The sequence below is a fragment of the Acanthopagrus latus genome, chromosome 1 (genome assembly GCF_904848185.1).
Source record: "Acanthopagrus latus isolate v.2019 chromosome 1, fAcaLat1.1, whole genome shotgun sequence".
Taxonomy (NCBI): domain Eukaryota; kingdom Metazoa; phylum Chordata; class Actinopteri; order Spariformes; family Sparidae; genus Acanthopagrus; species Acanthopagrus latus.
This window is the reverse complement of record NC_051039.1, coordinates 16,156,147-16,178,513: the sequence shown is the minus strand read 5'-3', so window position 1 is coordinate 16,178,513 and position 22,367 is coordinate 16,156,147. Positions and strand designations below refer to the sequence as shown.

At 42.2% G+C, this 22,367-nt stretch overlaps 1 protein-coding gene across 11 annotated transcripts in view; it reads left to right on the top strand.

Annotated features, from left to right (window-relative positions):
* The window catches only part of adgrl3.1 (adhesion G protein-coupled receptor L3.1), a 132,475-nt gene that overhangs the window by 4,649 nt on the left and 105,459 nt on the right, over positions 1-22,367 (top strand). For all 11 annotated transcript variants that reach the window (XM_037107821.1, XM_037107829.1, XM_037107813.1 and 8 more), the window contains exon 2: positions 10,595-10,675. The gene's annotated coding sequence lies outside the window, so the exon portion shown is untranslated. The remainder of the gene's footprint in view (positions 1-10,594; positions 10,676-22,367) is intronic.

Below are 22,367 nucleotides of genomic sequence, written 5' to 3'. Positions count from 1 at the left end.
AGATGAAACAGAGTTGATTAATTTGTTAGTGGAAATTACTCCTTAAGTGATAATTAAGTAATTCTCTAAGCAAAAATACCAATTTGCTGCTTTTCTATAGCGTCTTAGGCTTTTTTATATATAGTAAATTGAATACATTGGGCTTCAGAAAACCGTCATGATACTTATTCACCATTTTCTGGTTGGGTTATGTGGCCTTGAAATGATATTGCAAATGTGTGAGGATGACTGTTGGTACATTTGCAAAAAATATTTAAACTCGATTTAAACTGAAAATCACCAGAAACGAGGATATAATGACTAAGTGAGTCAAGGCCAGACTGGGCGAGTAATGGAATACATGAAAAGGATCATAATGTGATCAGGGTACCAAACAAAATACTTTATTTGAATAATGTTACAGGAAAAAGAAATGTGATTAATTTACAAATACATTCAGTAGAAAAGGGGATAACTAACAGGATGAACATTTTAAAAAAGGGAATGACATACTATGCAGCTCTGTTCACATGTGTATCATACAACATCCTTCTGGTTTTGAGTGATGCTAAATACACAAGTGTGTATCCCAACAGAATACAATATAAATACAAGCAACGTTATCTTATTGGTTTTTGTTTCTCTTTGCGTGTGTTTGATATTAGCAATGTTCAGTAATGTGCATCCTTAAACTGATTGATGAGTCTAATGTTTTTCTTATGCCTCTAATTAAAGCGACATTATGTTGAAATTGGCATAATGTGCGATTTGGTGCCCTCCAACCCAACAATTGCGTGAAAATGGATAGTAAAACTATACAACTCAATTGTTGCTTTAAACAGTTCTTTAAGCAGAAATAATCTCTTCTCAGCTTCCAAATACTGAACGTCTTTTGCTCTTCTTTGGTTTATTTGACAGTGAAGTGAATATATTTAGATTTTGTGTTTGGTATTGAAAATATCATGCCCGGCTTTTGTACTACTACTACAACTGCTTAATAATGATTATAATAATGATAATAAAATAATGATCATATATATATATATATATATATATATATATACGCACTCCTGAAAAAGCAGGTAGGCAATTCAAACCTGTTGAATAAGTTGAAAAGTCCTAAGACCTCCTCAGAGATTCAACCGCATCTTGTTTATAATCACAGTTTTTTAACAGCTGAACTTGGGTCATGATCCATCTCACATGGGATAAAAATGATTGAGAAATCAATCAGTGTGAATAAATCCAGAAATCCCCCTACAGCCATTTATGAGGATATTAGAACTGTATGGACACGATGCCGTCTTTCATTCTTCACTACTTTATATTTCTTGCCACCTTCCTGTTGTAAAACTCCTAAAGAGAACAAATATTGGCCACTGTGAATGAAGAAGAAACACGCGCTGATGGCTTGCGCTTCGCCATCAATTTGCCGTTCCTTTTGAAGTGATCAATTTAAGAGGCTTCGGTGGGTGAAATCAATGTCACATCTGACGATAATGCTTTTTTAAAAGACGGGCTTTCATTTGCTCTCCTTTGACCAGTTGACCAGCCTTTAATTTGTGTCTTTGGCGGCCCAGAATTTGTTTCACATCTGGCTTTTCTGCTGTCGGTGGCTTTTTTATTTGTTGGTTGCAAAACACCTTGTAATGCTGTTAGATAAAGGTCATTATTGTGCCTTTTTTGGGTGGAGTGTGGAGGCTGTGAAAAGGTACATTTATGCAATTATTCTAGATAACGGGTTAAAGAAAGATGCAGCTGATTTCTGAAATGGTTCATCTTAACCCCCTCTATCTGAACTGACAGAAACCACGCTGTGCACAGCTTACCATAACCATTTAAATAATCCCAGAGTCTGAGCTTTGAGACAGAATTTAGCAGCCTTAATGTTTGTGTTAATGTCGGCACGCTTATGCTCTTTTATTCTGCAAATGGCCTTGTGGAGCGCCATCACCACTCCATTTGCTACATGTTTAAGCAGCTGATTTCAGTGTTGGCCGCTGTATCCAGAGTCCACTGTTCTCTCACCCGGGGGTTGTTATCCCTCTTTCACAGAGTAAAAAAAAAAACACTTGTTCTTCCAGTCAACACATCTCCTGTCCGCACCTCCTCTCGGTGCCCTTCACCTCCCAGAGCCCCACTCAAAGCTGTCACCACTCAAAAGGAACAGCACACGCACACGGATGCACACACACGCACACACACACACACACACATGCACACACACACACACGTGCATCCATGCATGCATTTTCTTTCCACAGACTCTGGTAACACACACATCACTGCGGAACACATCAATTATCGACACTCTCACACACACACACGCTTTCCCACTTGGAGGGTTGGAAGGCTAACGCACACGTATATGCTCACACACACACACACCATCACGGAGAGCAACACACAGACAATCGCCTGCAGCTGTATATTTAGTGACACACACAGTGCCATTAGGGAGCTGAATGGAGAATCAGTGTACAAGGCCAGAGTGATTGTAAGAAGCTCACTCAAAGGTCTGCCGATTATTTTGGTCTCTGCAGGAAATCATTTACAATAGCACTCACCTCCCCCTCCCCTCCTCCTCCTCCCAGTTCAGTCCATTTAAACAGCACGTCGGTGTGTGCGCATACGCAAGCCCTGAGTCAGTCGTCACCACAGTATTGATGGGGAAATTCTTCGCCGTGTTGTTTGCCGCGGTCGACTATAGCGTGTTGAGGAGGTCTCACTTGTTTAGAGAATGGGGTGCTTGGAAATGAGTCATACACAATGTGATGCAACACAGCGGAGCAGATTTGAATTATGGGGCAATGAACAATGAGGTCATCGCAGGGCTGGGGGCATAAATCTCCCAGTGCCGTGGTATAACACAGCATTTCTTATCAATGGAGGAAACTACAGAAGGGTTTGTAAAATGCAGTATTGTTTGAGAGGCCGATTCATTGTCGCAAAGAAAGGACTGCATTGGTCGACTTCAGTGGCAGAGACAATGGTAGGGGAATTCTGGTTTGATGGCAGTGGCATTGTGTGTTGAGTGCTGTTTACGTCAACTGACAACAGTTACATTTTCACACTCCGATAAGAATAATCAGCTTGATCTTCGTAAATATTTTTTATTTTTTGCATCCGATTGGTACGTAGATCAAGCAAGATTAGTCTGTGCAAAAAAAATACAGGGTTTTTTTTTTTGGAGCTGATAAAACAACGTGAGTCCAGTCGAACATCATTTTAGCATTTCTCTCTCTTTTTTTTTAATGGCTGTGTGATCGACCTAAACTCAAAAGAGTTCAAAAATCTATTTTTCCTAATTGAAAACTACTTCATGTGCAGCTACGTTGTTTTTCCAAATGTGCCCGTGTCATTTACTCCCATTTTCTATTTAGCCATGGAGTGTTTCTGGTATTAAACTGAAAATACCCATTCAAATAGTTAATTATTTACTTTGGTAAGATTTTGTGTGGGCTGTCCGTCACTGTTTCTTGTCAGCAGGAGTGCAAGTGGTGAGGGAATGAGGTTTGTACATTTTAGCCTGAGGGTGGCTCTTAAGGAAAGGTCATGTAGTGACCAAAGGGTCAGTATTCAGGTTTACAACACGTGACTGGGCATAATACAGCTGAATCATCATCATCACCATCACCAGTACAACAAATAGTAGCTGTGTTGAAATAATTGATGCTCATCACAAAAAAGGTACAAAAGTACAAGAATGTGCACACTGAAATAGAAAATAAGCAAAATGCAAATCCCATCAAGCATTGCCTCAAGAAACAGCCAATAATCAAGCTTCAGTTTCAATGGTTAACTATCTTTGGTTTACCACATTTCGTTTTCAAATAAACTCTAAACTGATGTCTCAGCAACTACAGTATGGTGCAGAATTTTCAATTTTCAGGCTGGATTCAAAGATAGGGAAATAACACCACTCACCAGGTGTCAAACTTAGCCGAGGTGCTGGAGCTATAAAGCATCAAACTAAGACAGAAAATAAGTGCCAGCACACTCAGTGAGTGTCAAAAAAATCTGTTTAATATGTGAAGCTTTTGGTGTGAGACCTTCTTCAAGGCTTGAACAGGCAGCAAGAGGTTGCTGTGGTGCAACAGGTTAAGATAACATCACTCGATTAGCCTTAATGCAGAACACTTGTGTCAATCAGTTGAACTTTTGCAGCTTAACATCAAGGGAATTATAGTCCTCTGTCCAGTGGACACTGTATGTTTACAATATAAACACACAGTGTCTATAGGGATGGTAGTGAAACACAGACGTATTTAATACACAAAGTTCACAAAATACAGAACAAGAAAATGCGACAACACATAAATGCCACGTCAAAAAAGCGGGGAAAGGCAATAAGGCTGTTTATTATCGTTAATATCAGAGATTTGATTATGCTGCAGTAACAACCCGCCAAGATCATTTTTTCAGTGCACTAATTTTGAATGATCGCTGCAAAATATACCAGATTCTTTACAGATTGTCAGATTGTTTCAATCTTCCCCTTCCTCCAGCCTTTTAAAGTGTTTGCACGCCTCTTTTATCCACCGTGCTGCATCCAATAATATTTTCCATATCTTTCCCTTCTTCAGCAGATTGTCCACAATCAGCGTCTGCTGTAATACCATCATCCCCAGGCCCCTCTTAAATTTCCTGCTTACTGGGCTTTTACTTTAACTGCATTACATACATCTTCCACTCCCTGTTCATCTGGTTCCTTTCAGCATAAACCAGGCTGAAAGATCTGATGTGGAGCGCCTCGATGCGACCGGTCATTTGATGGCAAATTACTGAAAAATAATATTGTCGTTTATTGTGCCTGTTCAGTGGCACAGCTGGGATCTTGACTGATATCGAATGGCATTTTCATTCCAAGTCTTTGAGAGTGAGAATATGTGCCAGGGAGTATTGATCTGGAGTTTAGTTGATGGTGCAGTGTGATAGGCTGAACGAGGGCGTGGATGACTAGATGGTCATGCTTGATGGAACAAAGATATTAGCCGATGTAGTAGTGATCAATGGCTTGATAATGTATGTTTACATCATTTGCGCTTTTTTTGTGTGTTTTCTCCTCATGTTATTGAGCTGACTATTCCTGTCTCGAGTGTAAATATAGCACGTAACTGTGCCTCAGGTTAAATCCCCTTTTGACTGGCTGCTGAATACCACAGGGGCTCGAAGCGGCTAGCTAACCTCTAGCGTGTTGTCAGCGCGCAGCTCTGGTTGTTTTTGTCGCGAGGACCATACAACTCATTCGAGATAAAGACACCATGCCCCCTTTGGCATGTATCAGCACCCGTCAATTTGCCCCCGACGTGTCTCTCACATTTTGCAATAAAACCATTTTACCATCTCTGTGTTCAAGGGAGCCTGATAGTGTCACGGCAAGACGGATGAGCACCACTCTGGCCTGTGGGCCTGCAGCAATAACTTACGAGGACCATGTGTCTGTTTTCTAACCATGTAAGAAATTGTACGCCTGCGTCTCCTGCAGTGTGCTTACGCGCGTTCTGAACCCCCTTATTGGCTCTCGCTCAGACGGCATATGTTTGATAGATGATACGGTGCCCATCACATGTACCGTGATGAGAGTGAGAGGGGATTGAGGGGCATTATTGTAGAGTGATGGGGGTGAAAGTCTTTGATGAATGATATTTGGTATTTTAAAACCATTCTTTGTGCACAAAACCCGTGCGTGTCAGGCGTGCTACAGGCTGTTGTTGCGGTGAGAATGATACATGTCGGCGTGTGTTGAAACATCTTACTGTCCAGGGTTGAGTGCAGTTCATTGCAGTTCGCTGATTCACAATCGCTGGACAATCCAATCAGTTTTTTTTTTTTTTTTTTTGTGTGTGTGTGTAAGTATGCACACCCATCCACTTCGCCTCTCTGTATCCTCCCTCCCTCCCTCTCTTTCGAAGATTTATGTGGGGCGCACAGACAAGAGTCTTTAATTTTACGCCTGGGCAGACCATATACACTATTGCTCCATATTCTTCATGCTTATATCGAATCTGTCCATGCCCAGGGGGAGATTTGTGGTTTTTGCCATGAACATATATGGGACTCCAACCCTTGAAAAGGAGGGCTATCACGTTGCTTCATTTGGAAGCGTCGTAAATCTCCACCAACGCGTATCAACACCATTCCTCGCGTCTTATGGCGCAATCTGTTGTTTGAAGCATAATTAAAAAGGGTAATACACGAAAAACCGCCATGAAAGCATACTGTAGAGTCATCCTAATTACATACAGCAGGCGCATGAGTAATGGGGGTGACATGGGACATCAATACAACCACTGCCTCTCATAATAGAGAACACCATTGTTTTACCGTGAGAAAATGGTCAGCATCTATCTTTTGGAATCTATTCCCCTTTTGTTTTGTTTTTTTCGTTTGTTTTTTCTTTTCAGGAAGATACCGTGCCCTGAGACTTGACAAAAAAACCTTTTCCTTTCTCGTCATCATGTCCATCCATTGTTCGGTTAGGCAGAGTCACCCGCTGTCAAATACCCACTTGACCAGTGCCCCTTCCTAAGTCTTTACAAAGCAATAAGCGCTTACCATTTTCTCATTATAATCTCTCTACTGCTGTCCTCGTCTTTGCTTCTCCGTCTAGTGCTCTCAGAGGAGCCCTCTCACCTTCATTTGATCAAAATCTTGCTTCTGTCGCCCCTTTTGAACTCAATTGCGGTTCAGTCTTAACCTTGCTCACAAAAATGGCAGTCAGACGCTATGGTTAGTATAGCAGGGAACATTGTGCAATTGACCCATGTAGATGCAGCTGATTCTTTGAAAGTGGAGCAACCTGTATTAATTCAAATGTTGACATAGTTATCAAAATGGCCAACACCAGCACCAACAAAAAATACAGAATTATGTAATCACATTACAAAAATGACTACCGATAATCAGCCCCGATAACATTTGAAAACAATTATTATTATTTAAATATTTTGAATTATATTATTTTTACACTGTCAAAGTTTACATGGGATACATTTTTGATGACATGAAATGATTCAGATTCCTAATAGATTAAATTTAGGTTTGCACATTTATCTACAAATGTTTCATATAAAGGAAATGTATGTTGCCTACATATATTACATTTGCGTATGGGAATGATCTGTTAACTCTTAAAAAGCGTGTCTGACATATAGGTTTATTCTAAGGCAGGTTTTCCACTCTGTCTGACATGGCAGGAGAAAAAAGAACAGCATTCAGTCAAGATGGCAGGTTCAAACAGCCACTGACACTAATGGAGTATTTTTTTTTTTCCATTTAGATTTAGATTTAAAATGGCAGATAAATATTCTGAGTGAGTGTTCTGCTGAGTTTACGAGGGAAAAGTCTCACGCGTGACCTTTGATGAGGCAGCGGCAACAGAAACTTTGCTTGGAAAGCATGTTTGGAAATGTTTAAAGAGAATATTTCTGGAACTCAAAATGTCATGGCTGTGAACATTGTTTTTATTACTAGGAGCAATGTTTCTAATGTTTGATTTGTTTGATCCAAAAGTGCTATGGTGAGATTATGTTCTTGTTTTCTTTGTGCAGCGAATGACATTAATTCTAATCCATTGTACTAGTTACATTACTAATTACCAATCAAATAAAGACTACATTTCGAAGCAGTCCGACCCAATCCTCACTACTGTATTGTTACGCTCAGTTAACTTATTTTTATACTTGGTTGACTTGCGGGAAAGATTGTGTTAGAGTTAAGGACAACAGCTAAAAATAATTGTAAGAATGTGGCAAGACACAAGCTATGGCTCCTGCATTAAAGATTGATGCGCTACATTCCCATCACCGGCCCAACCTTAATATCCCCACTAAAGGGCACGCTACTTCCTGCATTATGAAGTATGGAATTATCCAGTGTGAAAATAGTTCTTCATGTTACTGGGCTTGTGGGTAAATAATATAAAAAACATAATAGCATGTACCCATGTAACATTTTTTTCATTCATTTGCAGCTTTCCAGGTCGTTCCCTGGAACACTGTTGACAGACAAGAGAGCAAAATTAGAATTTAATGAAGAATTCCTCGTCAGAGATGGAAAAAAGGCGATGGTGCTCTGCGGATGTATGCGCGGACTTTTGCGATGGCTGCATCTTTAATCTCCTCGTTCCCCCCTTTTCCACTTGTTCACACAAATGAGTCCTAATGAAAAATCTCATTCCCCGCTCAGTTCTGCTCCCACCGCAAACTTGTTCCTCCACCGGCTCGCCCGTGCAGCTATGCCTGTTTCTTTTCCACCTCTCCTCCTCCACTCCTCATTCATTGATCCCTCCATTGTTGGCCCAGCTCGGTGTGAATAATGTATGCCGCGTTCTGAGAGAAGCGAGCGAGACACAAACGAAGGTGCTGTGTTGGTGGGGGAGCGCAGTGCCTAACTTCTTTCTCCCACCAATGCTCTGTTGCTTCTTTCAATTCTCCCGCAATGTAGCGCGTGCATACGCATATAGAAATAGAGGTATATGCTGATCCACATGCATACACATGAATACATGCGGCACATGCATGTACACAAACACACAGAATCACCCCCCAGCCATAAAGATATTGCTCCTGGCCTCCCACACTGGCTAATATACCATATTACTGCACTGCTCTGCCTGAGATCTCCACAGAGGTCGAGGCTCCGGCACTCTGTTTTAGTGTTTGTGTGTGTGTGTGCATGTGTACAACAGTATGTTGATGCACCTGTTTTTTCGTGCACCTGTGAAAAATCTTGCACACAGTCAACTACTCTGTAACAGGAAATTCAAGGCCAAACACATATAAGCTATTTCCTTGGCCCCATCAGCCCTCCCAGTAACCGCAAAAACACACACACACACACACACAACCACAGTGTTTATGCCAAGAGCTACACACACACAAAACCCACGCGCAATGTCAGTCAAAATACACACACACACACACACACACACACACACACTCACATTTAGACTGACCCTGGTGAGATGAGGCTGCAGAGTTTACCCCCAGGAGGAGAAGGATGGGGAGGAGCGTGGGGAGGTGAAAGCAAAAAAGCACACAGTGATAGAAAACAGTAGAAGGTGCAGAGGGAGGTAGGAAGACGAGACAAGGCCCAGGTGAAGAACAACACAAGAGAGATTCTAACTGTGAATAACCGTAAACTCTGCATTCTAGTAACAAAGCTAACAGTTCCCCCTCTCTGAAAAGTGTCTCTGGCATTTGGCAGTGAAATGCCACACACATAAACTGGTTATCATGGCGTGAGAGAGCTTTTTAGCTGTAAAGTGCCAGCGAGCACTGAGATGGACCATTATGGACTTTGATACCCTGACACTTAAAGGCAGGATGGGTGGGATTTAAAAAAAGAAAAAAAAAACAATGAAAATGATCTATGCACTCATACAATGATAATCCCTCTCAATCATCACTTATGACCCACTAAAAGTGTGCATTTTCTAGTGGGTATCTTCTTGATTGGGAGGTTTTTGGGTGTCAACCTTTGGGCAGTGGATGTCTACCCCTCTGGCCAACATCACTGGGATAGTAGTACTCTTTAAAAAACCAAGAGGCAATAATTATAAATGTTAGCCAAGTACATTTCTGCACCGCAGCAAAACTGGACCTTTCTTCATGTTGCAACTGTTTCTTTAGGTTGAAATTCCTATTTTGCTTCAATCACAGCACTGTGCATATACTCTGTTTAGGTTAGGGAAGCATCATGGTTTGGCTTGAAATACCTGTTTTGGTCACCCGTACTCATGGATGGGCCAACTTCCTGTGAAAAATAGCCAGTTTTGTTGCCACTAAAGATGGCTGGAAATGTCTCCATGTGTCCTTAAAATTATCCAGTGGTACGACTCGAACTCCGGTTGCCTGTTTGGCGGCCTTATTGGCTTGTAACAGGTGGCTAATAATCATATAGTGTGAATGTTCCGCCACATTTGGTGCACATGTCAACCTTGGACATACTGTCATTTCCAGAAACATTAACTGACTAGTTAGCTGTCAGCAACCAGGCTTCGTTCAGCCCACCTCAGACCCATGCAGGTTCCATGCAGATGGCGAAAGCCGTAGCCATCACTCTGAGCTTCACAATGGCTCTTTAGAAACCTGTGTGTGATATCCTAGAGACTACGCCCATGTTTTATAGAGCCTATCATAAAAAAACATGGTGACCATATACCAGCTGTGGTTGTCTCTGGTGCGGAAGAGGGGCTGACTTTGAATTTTTTGCTCCCAACCCCGCAACCGACAAATCCTCCTCATTCTGCCTTTTAGAGGTCATTACGAGGCAGAGCACAGGTACACTCTCTCTCACACACACACACACACACACACACACACACGTGCATGTGTACGAGCGCACGGACACACCAACACTAAACAAGCAATCTCGAGCGATAGTGGCTTGTGAACTGTCTGGTTCTTGTGTTTGAGTGGGTTATGGGCTATTCACACAATCTGGAGGGGCCCATTATTCACATAGCACCCCACGTTCACTACATATTATGGCTATCTGTCTCTATTGTGAAAAATGACAGGGACTTCAGCTCGGTAAGCTTGAATAACCCCCACCCATATCTCTCTCTCTCCTTCTCTCTCTCTCTCTCTTTGCCTTCCTGTCTCTTTAGGACTAGGACGTCCAGCTGCCTTTGAGATGTGATTCTCTGGGGTTTCATTTCACTCTGACAAAGCAAAATACACTATAACAGGTAAGAACATATGTGCCTGTACATGTGCGTGCATGTTGAAATATATCTATATATATATATATATATATATATATATATATATATATATATTTATAGGGTATATGTATATATATATAAATATATATATATATATATATATATATATATTTATAGGGTATATGACCCTTTGGTAATTTTAAACATGTTTAATCAGGGATGTTGACTCAGAGTGGTTTCTTATTTACAGCTGGGGTGGGTTTTTTTTTTGTTTTTGTTTTTTTTCTTTAGGCCTGGGGGGGATGGTCATGCAAATACACGTACGCACCTGGTGTGTTGTTTTTGCCGACTCTACAGTACACATTATGCTTTTTTAGAACCCAAATATGACCCAGTGTTCTCCCCGGAGATCTCAGGGTTCCATCTGTGCCTGGAAGTGCTCTAATTGGCCCGACAAATGCGTCCCCTCAAACTGCTAATCCAATCAGATGTGACCCACCGAGCTTCAAAAAGAATACAGAGCAGCATGCGAGCAGCAAAGCAGACTAGAAACAGAACAGAACGGAAGGGTGTGGGACGGGATAGGTGGCGCCGTCAGCCTTGGAGAGAATAAAACAGCACAAAAATGAAACGGAACGTCGAATTAATTATGATCAGCCCGCGGTTCCATGAAGGCATCAACGGGAGTTAAACCACAAACACAGACCTTCATCTGCCCATGAAGCCACTCACTACAACTTATTTACAGTGTATTTACAAGCTGTGCCGGGCCTGTAAAACATCGGATTTACGAGCTCCTTTTTAATTAGAAATACTGTCTCCTAGAGTCGGGCTGATGAATTGCACATTCAATTTATTGACAGTAGTGGTGGGTGCAGTTCTTGGGTATTGACAGCTAGTCAGACTATCCCCGGTTGACATCCGTGTTTTGTTTTTTTTTTTTTCACTGAGAGGAGAAATATGTTGCATCTTCGCCGTATTAAAACCCCCCCGAGGCCATGTTTTCATGTGGGATCCTGTTTTTAATTGATTGAATTGGCTTGGATTAATGTGAACGAGGGGGCCCTCTCTCTCTCTCTCTCTCTCTCTCTCTCTCCCTCTCTCTCCTTCTGTGTGGTTTGGCAGTTCGCTCTGTCGTTAGTCAAGTTTTATCTATTCAGTGGCCAAGGTCATTCAACTCGAGTGTCCTACCACTCGATTAAAACACTGGAGACATGAAAGAGAAGTTCCTTCAAAATAAATAACTTTTTTTTTTTTTTTTCGAAGATCCAAAGATTTGAATTGTATGAAGGCCTGAGTTTTATTCTTTTCAAACAAGTTTAACAACAGCGATTGTGTCAGAGTGGTTAATGGGTTCTTTTAGCCTGAAGCGAAAACATTAGTTTACTCTTATTACAACTCCATCTTCTTAGTTTTTAAAGTTACTGAATAATACAACCTTCACCGCACCTCTGCATGTGGTGTGTGTGTGCATGCGATTGTCTCCATTTTTTGTAATACACTTCCTGGACACTTCCCTCACCCCGCTTGCTTTCCTTCCTTGACTCTCGTATGACTCTGAATGCTTGCTTTGAAATCTAATTCTGTGATATCAAGGCTTGCGTTTTGTCTTTATTTCGCTGGAACAATGAGGGGACAAGAATGAACAACAGGAAAAGGGATATATCATTCTTCGTGTGGGGGATGTGCCTTCTCCCTGCGCGAAAACAGGTGTTTCCCGCTCCGCTTGCACAAACACACAACCTTCATTTACCACGCCGCTAATGAGAGCGCAGATTGAAATGCAATCCAGCTCAGTTTCATTGGTTAAACAACAATTACATGTAAAGTGGGTCACACGGCACATAGGCTTGGGCAGATAAGAAGACAAATGCTCTTCTGGCTATTTATACCAAATATTACTGGAAACTAGGTGTGAAACTGAGTAAAAAGAATGAATCTACTTGTAAAAACATTGTGTCCATCTGGCGAATAAATGTTTACTTCTCGGGTTCTTTGATTAAAGGGTAACGCAACCAATTTTACAACTTTAAGTAGGTTTTACATTCTTATTCCATTTTAATACCTGGCGCCTACATCACCCACAGTGCAACATAGTGACTAAGTGACATCACCGGAGGCAGTTTACCAGATGAAATGCAGCTTCGTCTGGAGCCACAAAGGACTTTATACAGTGGTGGACCGCTTTGAGGGGCAGAGGCGAAAAAACATAAAAAGAGCACCAGCTGTTTGCAGTGGGGCACCATTGTGCAGAAAGTTGTGACACATATATGGTGACCACGTTTTCTCAACTGGAAGGAAACCCTAGAGGGAACTTTATCTTTTTTTTTTTTTTTTTTTTAGTGTGGCACATTCGTATGGCCCATCTTTTTTTTTTCTTTTTTCAAATATGGGGGCACTGCCTCTGCCCTGTAATGTGATGTGTAAAGTCCTGGATAAATCAGGCTCAGAATTAGAATCACTTTTATTCGTCAAGCATTTGCTCCACAAAAATAACATGTGAAAATAAAAGTAAAAATAGTCAAATAAATGTGACAAAAAATGAACAGGTCTAAAATAAAAAAAAAAAAAAGAAAAACTAAAATGTAGAATCTACAGACAGTTTTGATAGCTTTGAAATTACATGTACATGATTGAAATTTGATATGCACTGTGCTGTGGAAAGAGAAGCTAGACATATGACCTACAGCAATGAGAGCAAACACTAGATGACGTGCGCAAACAAAAAAATAAACTGATAAGAAATTCCAGCTGTAGCAACTCAAATTACAGAATTGTACCTGATGTCTCTCTCACTCACACACACACACACACACACACACACACACACACACACACACACACACCCACAAAGACCTTCTTTCGCCCCCCTGTTGCCACCCCCCATGAACACAGGCGTATTGTCTTATAATGTGACCTTTGCCTTGAGTGGAGAGGCCTTTGTCCTAAAACAATAGAGTCCATATTGTAAACCATGCCAGTCAATGCCGTCCACACAGCTGCCAGAGAAAGGGTGCAGATTGTCCGAGGTCCAAGTTGAAGGCTTTGAGACAGGCACTTGTGGCGTGTGTCTTGTGTGTGTGTGTGTGTGTGTGTGTGTTTGTGTGTTGGCCTATCGGTGAGTGTTTGTCGGAGCTTGTGTATTTTTTCGTCTGCGCTGTTTGTGTCTGCAAGATGCAAGCCTGTTTTCCACAATCAGCAGATGGGCCTGTGCAATTAGACTCAGCCGTCTCTTCCCTTGTGTGCACACATGCACGGATGCACACAAACAGACACGCACAAACCCTGACACACACACACACACACACGAACACACCCAGGGCCGGGCATGAAGCAGATGTCTTTGAAACACTAGACCCGACAGATACTGTAATGGAGGAGGAAAGCGAGGAATGACAATAGAGTTGATCAGCTACTGTCTCCAGTAACTATCCATCCAATAATTGATATGAATGAGCAAAACCACATATCAATCAATGGGGTAGACAAAATATTAGAAACACCAGTCAGCAAAATGACCAAATTCTAAAACTGATTCAACAAAACCTGAACATCATAACCTTTGTAAAAGGGAAGATTCTTTATAGGACTTAAGCGGAATAGTTCTAGCTAGGCGTACCTCATAAACTAGCAACGGCGTGAGTGTGATTATATTTGTGTTGTCGTTCAACAAATTGATTTTTTCAAGGTTAATGATTCCGAACCAGCTGTAATTAAGACAAACATAAACATCAACAACGACGGTTTGATTATTTGCGCATTTTTGCATACATTTGCCTAATTTTATATATTTGCGTAATATTGCAAGGCATGTTTATTCAGTATTGCAACATGGATTTCTACCAGAGGTGAAGGAGGTTAGTTGACTCAATTGAATTCAATTCAGTTGAGTTAATGAGAAACTGTTAAGATGAGTAGATGACAAGAAGGCAAACAGCCAAAGAGGACACGGTGTTTGTTTTCGTCCTATATGATTGTGAGCTGATCTCTCCAGCTATCTATCTATCTACAGATCTGCTGTTCATGAACAGAAGAAGAAGACCTCTCGACTGTCTCAGCACACCATCTCGACATTTTGCCACACCAGTCATGTATTGACCCGCAGTAACAGAAGAGGCTCAGAGGAAATGAGCTTGTGACTTAAAGGTCACAGTTTAAAATCTGAGTAGTACAGTAGCTGTGAAAATTCCTGGCAGTTTAAATCCCTCAACAACTACCATCAGGGCTGTGACCTCTGGGCACTTAACCTTTAGCTGTTCCAGTGGAGCAGCTCAGTGGCCAATAGTGCGAGACTGCGTGGCGGTGCCGCGCAGCTCCCAGGTGTGACTGTGTTAATGTGTCAACGCGGCGCGGCCTTCCCTTCCTCTCTCCGCTACTCCCCCGTCAGCCATTCATGCAAACATGAATGTGTTCTTTCTCAGTCAATGAGCCACGCTAAATGAGGCTTATGGCTTGATGGCTTACAAACGTGTGGCATTTTCGGTTATTATTCCAGCTTTGAGTGCTAACGATTTCGTTCCCTAATTTGGTGTTCTGCATCACTGACAGTCAGGATGAATTTACTTGATCTTAGATCCGCAGTTTATTATTGATACGAGAATTTTTTGCCGCGTCTGCTGCTGCTGCTGCTGCTGCTGCTGCTCTGGTGGCTGAGTATCCTGTTGACTGTGCTAAAGATACCGGCGCGTCCCTTATGCATTCATTTTTTCCTTGCACAGGATCAAGACAGGGTGGCAGGGGAGCAAAGACACACATACACGCACACACACACGCGTGCACACACACACACACACACACACACACACCTACACTCACTCCTAAACAAACACACATATACGGTGACGTAAACGCGCGAACAAAGACTCACACGTACGCCACCTACAAACACAAATACTTTGCCACCTGAGTGCCGTGGCACAATCCCCCACGCACCCTCCACAGCACGCACACACACACACACATTCGGCAACAGGGAATAGCCCACAGAGATGCTCTTTGTCAACAACTTGGAAGAAAGCAGCTATTTAGGGCCACTGTATTCCTGGAAGGATAGGGCATCTTATTTGTGCGAAGAGCCTGTGCGAAACAAAACAAGTTATGGCAGTTACTATCACTCTCTCCTCCCCGCTGCGAGTCGGTGCTAATTGTGTAAAGCGGAGCGCGGTATATTGTGAATGCAGATTTCCAACGGGCTTGGCTCGGTGATGAGCAGATGCACTCGCAGATGTTTTCCCTCCATGTGTCTGTTTACTGGTTCAATTATCCCTATCGCATACTGTAGAGATTTGTTGTTTTATTTAGGCGCTTCGGCATGGATTCCAGCAGAAACACTAGTTAGTGAAGTATTACAAGCCTGTGGTAACTCCACGCTGTCTGGCACTTGAAATTCAAATCACTGTTTAATATATCTGGAAGTATGAGAAAATGAAATGAAAAAGAAAAAAAAAAGCAAAAAACAAAACACTGATGTCAAAACCTAAATACATCTTATTTCATTCTGTTGCATGATGCAAAATGCAGTTGAAGGGGATAGTTCAGAGGTTACAATCTAATTGTGCTGGAAGATGTGTTGCTGGACCAACTTATGGGAGGTTGTTGGGTTTAGCTTTTCGTGTTCAATTCAAGAAACATACCACTGGATTAGCGTCATATCCATTCTCTGTGCCGATTTAATTCTGGCTATGTGCTCTCCGTGTGCGTTCTCGGTTATTAAAAGGAGAGAATCTGCAACTCGTTAATTGCCGGGCACATTTTCACACACTAGGAATTAGCTTTGCGAGTGCTGGTGCCTAACAATCAGGGGTGTCAGGATATCTACGATATACATGATATGTATGTAAAGAGCTTAGATATTGATATTGCTTTAATGATACACATATGATGATATCATGGCGACGATCCATCAAGCATGCGAGTCCCTCGTTGGGCCCCTTTAGTTCATGAGTTCATGTGGTTGCAATTTTTACAATGGAGTGCAATTTTTCGAAAGATATTGTCTCAGACTGCCAACACTTGTATTTTGAGGACTGAACTTTTGAACTTATTTGCCATAATCTGAGACAAAACACACAGTAAGCAGAGTTAGAATAGATTTGTTTTCCTGCATTTCGTTCTGTTTCAGATTTCCATCGTTACTGTGAATTTGTTTGGCCGCGCTAAACGTGTAGTTAAAATCTGAAGTCCCGACGGCGCTTAGAACAATAAATATAGAACTATAAAAAGAAATATAAAAAGATAAAAACAGTTTTTTTTTAGGCGTCGGAGCAGTAATGAAAACAAAAGTAGAAACAATGATAACAATAAAAACAATGCTGACACTGTCATTAAATAAAAGATTTGCGCATTTGTGTGTAGGAGTCTAATTGAAACAATAAAAAAACAGTGCATACAGCACAGTGAGACTATTTAAGTAAGAGTTTTGCAGTTAGTACAGGAGTGTGCAGGACCCACCTGCATCGAAATGGGACCCCTCACATTCCACTTGTGCTTCATGGAACTTGAATCCATCCAGAATTACAAATTTGACAGGGAATCAATGTTCAAGACTTCTAGCTACAACCTGAATGTGAGATCTGAGCAGCTTAAGATGAATATTTCATCAAATGTATCACACTGGCTCAATTAAGCATTGATGAGACTAGTTTTCTTTTGTTTGGACTTTGTAACTTTAGAGAAAAATACACTCTTACCAGTTCTTACTGTGACATAAAACTGCCTGGATGAAGTACGAACGTGTACGCACGTAACGGTACTGAAAGCCTGTTTAGGTATTATTGCAATAGCATTATATAAAGCAACATTTTCTGCGTATGAAATATGGCATTTTACATGCATGTCGGCATCGGATACGGGAAATGATAAACCTTCAAAAATCTATTACAGAATGGAGATACGCAGTAACAGTTGTGGTCCACCGACCGCTCCTTTGAATTACTGTATTTCCAATGCATCCGCCTGCTCTGCTCGCGGTGATTGGAATACATCAGCACACCAGGGATATGAAACTGCAATAAGATCCAGGCCTCGACACTGCGTGATTTGAATATGAAATGATTAGATTATTGATTTTGGTTATTTGGGTCTGCCGCCCCGAGATGATATTGTGGCAGCGCAATCACCATGGCTGACATTTAGCACTGTGTTTACCTTTGCTGTCTCCATTGATTGCTTCAAAATCACCGCCCATACATCCTGCTGGAGCTCATTGTGTGACCGGTTTTATGCCAATTTTGGGGGGGAAAAAAAAAAAAAAAAAGATGGATACAGCTTATCAAAAATGTAACAGTTGTGGTCTTGTGCCCGGCGCAGAAAATAACCGCGTTGCCTCGCAATCACGGAACAGTGGCTCTTTACCGGCGTGCATTTCAAACATCATTGAGTATCATTATAAAGATAGTGGATGTGAGCAGGGTTGGGGGGGGAATGTGTGAATGACTCCAGAACAGGTCTGTACATATGTTTGATAACACAGGTAATGATATTTATGACTCTCTCCGTGAGACTGATGAGGGTTTGAACTGAAATCCAATGATATCCCTACCCTTTTTTTTCCACCCTTACAAGCTGAAAACCAAATCTCAGCCCTCGGCCCAGCAGGGACCAGTAATAAGTCTTCATTTTTTTACGCATTAATGTTCGAGGTATATTTCTTGCACAGAGGCACCGCCGCTGCACCTCTCCAATCCCAGTACACTTTGAAGGGGAAAAAAAAACGTCTTCTTCGGTTCGGATTTCTCGATTTTGTTGTTTTCCACAGAGAAGCGAAAATGTAATATCTAACAAAAGTGTTTGCTGACAAATACTCTCATATCACCGTGGACATCTGTCATGAGACGTTTTACACACATCATCGCTCCGAGCAGAACGGAAAGCGGCGAAGTGACTCAAAGAGATTGTAGTGTTAATGGCGCTCCGCTATATATGTGAAAGACATTTCTTTTTTCCTTTTTTTTTTTTGTCTCCACATGTAGTGCGTTTTCTTACACAGGAGTCAAGGTGACAAGCTGCAAATGAATGCTCTCTCCACTTAGCTACATCTCTGTATTTCCATTGCCATTTTCTCAGCAGTTAGACAATCCAGCGTTAAGTGCCTCCTTTTATATTTATATACCAGTGTTGGTGCTTATGCATTATTAAATTATGAACAGGGCCCAGTAAGCGCCCCAGAAAGGCCTTTTCGAATAAATATTTCAAGGCTCTGATATACACAGTTCATATCTGCTCTGTAATGTAAGAGGCTAAGGTTTGCTCCTTAATGTCTTATGCAGAAATCGCTTTCTCTTTTCTTTCTAACTGAATCGGTGACTTTTAATCTGCTGATTCTGGACAAATCTTTGAAAGTTTGCATGTCCAGGGATTGCACTGGGATCTCTCCATAGCATTTGGGAAGAAGGCGGTAAAAAAAAACTAAAAACAAAGCAAAAACAAAAAACACGCCGCCTAAGTAGGAATCTCGTTATTTAGGTCCTGAGCATCTTCAGACGCCTCTTATGCGAGGTTATTTTGAAATGGAGAACAATGGGCGTAGAGGACCTGGAGACGGCGAACATTTTTAATCTTCTCCACAGAGCAGCGGAGGGAGCCGGATTGACAGGGCGGATGATAGAGGGGACAGAGCAGGAGGCGGCGCGAGATAAAAGATGAAATGAGAAAAAAAAAAAAAAGTCAGCGAGAGGGAAGAACAGTTAAAAACAGTTAGGTAAACAAGGCTGGAGGGAGGATATAACAATAGGGGATGAGAATAAATGGAGGAAGAGAAGTGGAACTGGAAAAGAAATAAAGATAAATGGGAGAGGGTGACAAAAAAGAAAGCTGGAGAACAAGAGCAAGGCTACATGTGAACATTGGAGTGTATTCTCCTGCTAACCAAAACCCGGCCCTTTCATGAGGGTTTAAATCTAGGCCACGAGTGTCGGATCCTGCCTGTTTGTCTGCCTCCTATTTGATGCAGCATCATTCACTGCTGAGGTGGCTGTTCTCTGTACTGTACAGGACAACTTCCTCTCTCTCTCCCTCTCTCTCTCTCTCTCTCTCTCTCTCTCTCCCTCTCTCTCCCTCTCCCTCTCCTCGCATCTCTCACAAACGCAATCACGCACACACAAACTTTTGCCTCTCCCTGCCTCTGGCTTTAAGGCACAGCTCTGACGGATCCATTGTGACAGTACTGGGTTCAGAGCGCACTGACGGAGAGGGAGAGAGGGAGAGAGGGAGATGGCGATGGGGGGAGAGAAGGGGGTGGCATGAAGGAGAAGACAGATGAATCAAAGGGAGGAAAAACAGCAGCGGTGGCAGCAGAATCAACATCACTGCATCCCGAGCTGACATAATTGATTGTATCAGAGGCGGTTTTGTAAACCCTTAACGTCCCCCTTACGGGTTACTCGGCTGCACTGCAACACAGGGTTTGAAAGACCTCACGTGTGTGTGTGTGTGTGTGTATATGTGTGCATTATGCATGACCGTGTGCTCGCGGGTGTATTTTCATGTGGCATGTTTGTTGTGTGCATTCATTGATTTATTCTTGCTTTGTCATCGGGCGAGATTTGTTGTGGGAATCAGCTTGGCTCGAGATGAGTAAGGCTGACCACACACGAACAGGAGCGATGAGTAGTTTGCGACAATGAAATGTGCTGTATGCTGCTATACCATAGTGCCTTACAAAGGCAGGCAGCGGTAACTACAGAAGCTGTAAGGCTGAAGTGGTGTGAAGTGCTACTCGGCCAAAGTGCACACAAGCTGAGAGAAAAAAAAAAAAGTGGAAGACTGATGAGATAAAATAAGGTATAGGCTACTCTATGTTCAGGTGATCTACAGGCAATGAAGCTAGTTAGCACTAAAGGGATATTCCAGTGTAAAACTTGATCTCTCGGTGGAGGGGGGGTCTTACTTGGTGTCACCATGTGTTAGACCATGGATTAAACTTACACCGGAATATCCCTTTAAGCAGGAGTAGTTTATCAGTTGTTCCCTCTGTTTTTTAGATTTAGCTAGACTACGACCTTATTTATGTGGTAACCCAGTAATTAAAATAATGGAATGTCAAACTTGTTACAAGGATAGGACAGATATACAGATATACAGTTGAATTTTGAGTCCCATTTCCGAGGCCTCAAACACCGATGCTTTGTGCCAGTATTTGTCCCAAAATTCAAAGCACCAGTGTTTGATGACCTCTGAATGACCCTCAACAAGAAACATTTTTCTTCCAGAATCCCCTTCTCTACCCTTAATGAAACTCAGGTCGGAGAAAGCCTCTGGATTAGCTTAAGCTAAGCCTAGCTACAGTTGTGCAATCACACAGTAGTTTGGTTTTAGCTTTAAATTTACACATTGTTTTATTCTAAATGTAGCATTTCTGTGGTGTGATGATGTGAATATAGTAAAATCGATGTCAGAAAGTCAGAATCAGGTATTAGCTTAGACTGGCTAGCTAAGGACTATAGCTGCCGACAATTGGCGAGCTATTTCTTATGCTTTGTCTTGAAGTGTACTTTCTTGCGTTTTTCAATTCCATTTTAATTTAAATCATTTAGCTATTCCTAAGAAAGATAGATGGCTTTGGGTTAGTGGGTCCGCAACAATTCCATGGTTTGATGACATACAGTTTATCTGTTGTTGATTTGAAAGACAAAGCTAGACTACTGCCTTATGTGCATGTCATAACAAATCCAGTTATCAAAATAAGGGAGCATCAAAATGAATTTAATGAAACTTAAAGTCTGTAAATTAGATTTAGCTATGGCTAGCTATGACTGGGCTTTGGCTAGCCAAAACACAGAAATACGCTAAGAGGACCAGTTTAATGTTAAAGCTGCAATAAGAGATTCTGGAGAAAGAGATGCGATCGTTGAGTCTCAGTCCTGGGTTGTCGAACAGACGCTTCACCAACCCAGAGCTTCTGTATTTTACGGCCTTGAAATGAGAGTCAACAATCAACATCATCTCGCATATTGCATCTTTAATATAGGCCTGCATATTTCTCCTGTTGCGCTAGACAGTTAATCTTTTCGTACCACTATCTCGTGTCTTCAGGTTTTGTTTTATGAACCTTTGTCCTAAAGGGTACCGATTGACAGGGAGGAACAAGATAAATGCCTCAGGTTATTAACTTGCCTTAAGAATCTCTTCGACTCACTCCGATCGCTTTTGGCACTCCCTCCCTCTCCTCGCTGCCTCCCTCCATCCTTCCTGTCTCCATCCCTCTCTAACTGCTCCTTTATCCCATCTTCCATCTCTATCATCTTTAGCCTTTTTCCGTCCCTGACCTCATCCATGTATCTCCTTCTTCATCTTTCCTCTCCCGCCTTATATCCTTCATCTGCTCTCCTCTCCTCTCCTCTCGCCACCTCTCCCCTCCCCCTCCCCCACCAGCTCTCCACCTCCCTTCATTCTCTCTCGCACGTCCCCGCCTCAGCCCGTCTTGTCTCAGGAGGGAGGGAGGTTGCGTGGAGTTGATTAGACTGGAGCATTAGAAAGTTCAGAGCAGAGCGGAGCAGAACAGAGCGTGGTGTCTAGCCGCCAGGCGGGGAGGAATCAAAACGGCAGTGCCTTACAGACGAGGTCGTTGGCGGTGGATTTTCAGGGTGGTTTTGGTGCATCGGATTTCTGGGAGCGTCCTCAGAGCAGCCAGAGGCAGCCATGCGGAAACAGCAGTGGTCCGGTCAAAGCCGGAGCCTTCCCCAGACGCAATTTTCTGACGGGCATAGAATGTCTAACA